Here is a 6,000-nt window from a genome sequence, read left to right on the forward strand (position 1 = left end):
CTGCAGAATGTCTCGCAGACTCTTTCATGAATCAGGAACCCCGAAAGATCATCTTACCTTAGGCAAGTTCAGTAGTCCTCTCTCTGCGGGTTCTCTGTGTCCAGTTTATGCAATAGTTCAGGCAAGAGCAGTTTCTTGCCCAAATGGCTATCAAACTCCATAACGAGCCTCTTCGATGCCCATCTTCCTCTTGAAGTAGATTGGTGCTGCCAGGAGCAGAGTGTCTCATTGTCATGAAAAGTCCTCAGTTATTAAAACATTAAATGTCCTATTCTGTAATCTTTGAAAGACATGAAGAATGTCTATCTAAAATATATATATATATATCTAGAAAATCTAACTAACATGACTACAAGCTTTACTATTATTGATGATTATCCATTAACAACCTATATTTCTTAATTATACAGTACATATTTAAATGAACTACACAATCACAATACCTTAATCAAAATCAGAAACACTTATACATATAACAAAATTGACCTTAAATTTCTATCAATAAAGCAAAATCTATAATAATGCAAATTATTCATATCTATATCATATCTCCCTTTAAATGTAAAAGAACATTTATAAACCATATTTGGGAACATGGGCGCAGTTTTTTCTCTCCAAACTGCTTCCTGCTGAATGGGGGCGTCGTTAATTAGGTCTTTCATGGTATAACCTGTGTGCCAGTTTCATCTCAGTTGGCAGTTGAGCGAAGCAATTTTCTGAAGGTGTTCACACCAACCCTTCAGGAGGACGTGGTCTATCATACCACATCGGGATAAATGCAATCCACAAGGTCTGATCCTCTGTGAAAACAAAAGAAGAATCTCTTTTCCAAAGTATCATATCCTTAGATCCAAACTCCGAAATCACACCCTCATGATATCCGTTCTGGTTCCACTTGTCAGCCCATATAATGAAATGTCTCTCTGCACTCAGCTCCCTTACAGTCAAAAATTCCAAAGAAAACACAATGCACACAATCCAGACTATCTGTGAATTTTCCGTTTTTACGTGGCTTATTTTTACTCTATCACTTTACTTTATTCTGTCTCTTTAAAGACTTTACCTTTTTTTTTAAACCATTAACTTTATTCTCTATATTCTTTTTCTTCTCTCTCCCAAGCCTACGTACATTCATCCAACAGTGTGACTCATTTAGTGGTCTGAATCTGTCCTATTGTGAATCTGCAATTTTTTACTATCCAGGAGCACTTTTGATTTGCGCCTTTAAATCACTAGGCGCTTAAGAATCTAAGCTGTGACATTCCTATGTTAACTTTTTGCTTTTTGAGCATATATCTTTGACCTGGAATAACCCTGTGGACCAGGCTGTCTTTGAACTCTCAGAGATGGGCCTGTCTCTGCCTCCCAGGCATTGGGATTAAAGATGTTTGCTACTACACCTTGAACTCACAGAGATCTGTTTGTCTCTGCCTTTTAGGCACTGGATTAAAGGCGTGTGCTACCACACCCAACTACTCTCTTTCTTCCTTATTTTTGTTTTTACTTTAAGAACTTGAACTTTTAGTCTGCATATATTTTCAACACACTGTAAACCATTTAGAAATTTTCATTGTCTTTGAATCTCTCTTTACTGTATATCTCTCTGTTTTTTGACCACATGAGTCTTTAATTTACCAAGCAATCTCAGTAGGACTAAAGGCATGGCTTTGCCGGCTAGATGTAGCCCATTCCTTAGCTTTCCAGCCTCATGGCGTTTCAAGGTCCCTGCCAGCAAGCGAGCTTCAGCAGCCTATGCTTGCAAACTGCATGAACCGCCTGCGTAAAAGAGTCAGAGTTTGCCCTGGCAGGACAGCCCAAAAAGCCTGCATTTTTAAATGGCGCAGCTTTTTTCCTGCTACGGCTGAAAACCGAAAAGCATGTGTTCAGCTTTTCGTCAACACCGTTTAAATGTTTCGTGGCAGGACCTTGAAATCCTTACTGCCTGCTCCATCAAGGCCTGCCACTCCACTTTGTAAAGGCCTCCTCAGTCAATTCTGGAAAAATCTCATCCTGAAGCCAGTTAGGCTACTCTGCCGTTGCTTTTATTTTATTTTATTTTTTTTGGATTTTCGAGACAGGGTTTCTCCGTAGCTTTTGGTTCCTGTCCTGGAACTATCTCATGTAGACCAGGCTGGCCTCGAACTCACAGAGATCCGCCTGCCTCTGCCTCCCGAGTGCTGGGATTAAAGGCATGCGCCACCACCGCCCGGCCTGCCATTGCTTTTGGTGATTACTTTTGCTTAAATCAGGGACAGCAAAAAGAAATTAATTTTTTAATTTTTTAAAATTAATGACTTATTATTGTTTTATGTGCACTGGGTTGGTGTGTTTTGTCTGCATGTATGTCTGTATGAGGGTGTCAGATCCCCTGGAACTAGAGTTAAAGACAGTTGTGAACTGCCATGTGGGTGCTGGGAATTGAACCCAGGTGTTGTGGAAGAGCAACTAGTGATCTTTTTTTTTTTTAATATTTGTTATGTATACAATATTCTGTCTGTGTGTATGCCTGCAGGCCAGAAGAGGGCACCAGACTCATTACAGATGGTTGTGAGCCACCATGTGGTTGCCGGGAATTGAACTCAGAACCTTTGGAAGAGCAGGCAATGCTCTTTCTTAACCTCTGAGCCATCTCTCCAGCCCGCAACTAGTGATCTTAACTGCTGAGCTATCTCTCCAGTCCAGCAAAACATAATATGTTAAAGTTTTGTGGGCTGTTGGGTTATAACTGATCAACTTTTAACTCTGAAAGCAGAGGGTACGTGTGTTTTGAAATTTTGTACTGAAAATATTCTATTTTTATTTTAGGGGACACAATCGAGGTAAGAGGACAACTTGTGTAGTCCAGTCTCCCCTTTCACCGTGTAGCCCCCTTACTGTCAGCATCAAACGGTCTTCCTGGCCCTGAGACAGTTTACTCACAGCTGACCTAGAAATGGGATGTAGCCTTTACTTGTCACAAGGCCATCATCTTTAAATTGTTTTACTATTTAAAACATGCAGGTTTTTTTTTTTTATTATTGTTTTGTCTTTGGAAACAGGGTCTTATTGTGTAGCCCAGGCTGGCCTCAAACTCTTGAGACCCACCTGCTGGATTAAAGGCCTGCACTACCACACCCATTCTTCCCTCCTTTCTTTTTTATTTTATTTTATTAGTATTTTTGGTTTTTTGAGGTCAGGTTTTTCTGTGTAACCGCGCTAGAACTAGCTCTTCTAGACCAGGCCGGCTTCGAACTCAGCCTCAAACTCATGGAGATCCGCCTGCCTCTGCCTCCCAAGTGTTGGGATGGAAGGAGTGTGCCACCACCACCTTGCAAACACTTGAACTCTTTATATCCCAATATTTAATGTGGTATGACTTCTCTAAGGTAACTCCCCACCCACTCGTTCCTTGTCCAGCCTATCTATCAGGTTTTAGCTGTTAGTGCATATTAAAAGTCCTATCCACTCTCTGTAAATCGCTCTTACAACATACTCTCCTCTACGACCCCTCCCCCACAGTGTTTCTCTGTGTAGCCCTGGCTGTCCTGGAACTCACTCTGTAGACCAGGATGGCCTCAAGCTCAGGCTGCCTGGAATCCATGACCCGAGTGGCAGCTGTCCAAGCACGTGCCCTCGTGCCTGATCTTTGCTTGAGCATCTATCTAGTGCCTAAGGTGTTTGTTCTCTTGTTTTACTTTGATTTGAGACATGGTCTCGCCATGCCTAGAACTCACAGAGATCTTCCTGTCTCTGTCTCTCAAATGTTGGGATTAAAGATGTGTGCTATCATGTCAAGCTGTGTAATGTTTTAATATATGCTCCTTTTGTTTCTGTGGTGCCAAGGGTTGAAATGAATCATATAGTTAATGACACAGTGTAGAAAATGAAATGCTGGCAGCAACAGGGTTATCTGGGCAGTAATTCAGATGAAAAGGCTTGGGGCAGCGCGGTGGATAGGAGAGCTGCTGTTTAGCCACCCTTCATCAGCATGCCCTGCAGGCCTGAGATTTTTCTAAAGTTATAAAACTACTTAAAAAAAAACGACAGCTAGCCGGGCAGTGGTGGCGCACGCCTTTAATCCCAGCACTCGGGAGGCAGAGGCAGGGGGATCTCTGGGAGTTCGAGGCCAGCCTGGTCTACAAGAACTAGTTCCAGGATAGGCACCAAAGCTACAGAGAAACCCTGTCTCGAAAAACAAAAAACAAACAAACAGCAATGGCAACAGAATATGGTGGGTATCTGTACTCCCAGAAGTTGAGAGGCTGAAGCAGGAGGATCTTTGATTTAGAGGCCTTCGTGAGCTGCATAGTGAGTTCTAGTCCAGCATGGACACAACCTGTAAGATTAAAGGAGCAGGAGCTGGGGAGATGGCTCCATGGTTAGATTGCAAGCCGTGATCTGCGTGACTGGAATTTGGATTCCCAAAATAAATGCTGAGTGGGTGTGGCGGCCCTCTCATAATTTCAGCCTGGGAGGGCAGAGACTGGATCCCCAGGACAAGCTACCTAGCAATTCTAGCTGTATCAGTCAGCTCTGGGTTGAATTGTGGTAATCTGTCTCCATGAAGAAGATGAAGTAGCAAAGGATTCTGGACAACCTCCTGAGTATCCACACATACACACCCCCAAAACCTGCATATGCATGACATGTACATACGAAAGATGTGGAAAGAAATAAATGAGTGTTAACTGCTTTGGAAAGATGGTATATTGAGGTAAAATGACAATTCTGTCACATCTGTCTTTATGGCTTAGGGGTGTCCTTCCTTCCTCATTTGGGTGCTCCGTGCTTTGGTGAAACACGAAGATGCTATGTTAAGATGCACTGGTGCAGACGTCTTTAATCCCAGCACTTGGCAGGCTGAGGCAGGAGAATCACTGAGTTTGAGGCCAGCCTAGTCTACAGAGTGAGTTCCAGGATAGCCAGGGCTATACAGAGAAACTATCTCAGGAAAAAAACAAACAAACAAAACAAAGATGAACCCTAAGGTTGACAGGTTCTGTTGAAACTCACTTCCTATCCCAAAGTGGGGGATCTCTACTTTCTGCTAGTTACCCACCACCACCACCACTACTTTTGGAGTTTATACCAGCCATTCTGTCCAAGAACCACCTTTCACACAATTCTAATTCCTGTATTTAAGCAATGCAAGGGGACACAGCCCAGGAATCTCCTTTGCAAAAAAAATAGCTCTCACCTTGTCCCCCATCCCTCACAGGCTCTGGTTTCTGGTTTAGGAACACATTTTGACTTATCCTGGCCCTCCTCCCTATTCTCAATCAACACAACATTTACATCACACATCAATTCTTCCAAGCTTTCAAAAGTTGTTTGTTTTAGTTTTTTGTTTGTTTATATTTTTGAGTCTGGGTTTCTCTGTAGCTTTGGTGCCTGTCCTGGAACTAGTTCTGTAGACCAGGCTGGCCTCGAACTCCCAGAGATTCACCTGCCTCTGCCTCCCAAGTGCTGGGATTAAAGGCCCATGCCACCACCACCACCGGGCAAAAGTTTGTTTTTTTGAGACAGAATTTATACTCCTAGTTGACCTGGAACTATGTATACCAGGTTGGCCTCCATAGAGACTCACTTGCTTCTGTTTCCCAAGTGTCTGGTGCCTTTAAATTTTTGCTATCTTTGTATATATGGTGTGCATGTGTTTATGTATGTGTGGGTCTTGGGACACAGATGTCAATCCTTGATTTCCTGATGCTTTGAGGCAGCTTCTCTCAAGAGAAGTTCTGCTGTTGTGCTGAATATTTCAGGGTTGCTGACTGGCAAGCTTTTCTGGAATTCTCCAGTTTCAGCTTCCTATCTTGCTCTTCAACTACTGGGACTACAAACGCATCTGGCTCTTTGATGTGTGCTGGAGATCTGAACTCACACCAGCATACTTGTCCAGAAAGGCTTTTATTGGATGAGACATCTCTCCAGGCCCGAAAATCCCTCTCCTTGTTAAAGTGGGGGTTGTTGTTTATTTATTTTTTAAAAAATCTAACCTTTTCCTTTCATCTCAACTTTCTA

This window comes from Microtus pennsylvanicus, chromosome 13 (genome assembly GCF_037038515.1).
Source record: "Microtus pennsylvanicus isolate mMicPen1 chromosome 13, mMicPen1.hap1, whole genome shotgun sequence".
Lineage (NCBI taxonomy): Eukaryota > Metazoa > Chordata > Mammalia > Rodentia > Cricetidae > Microtus > Microtus pennsylvanicus.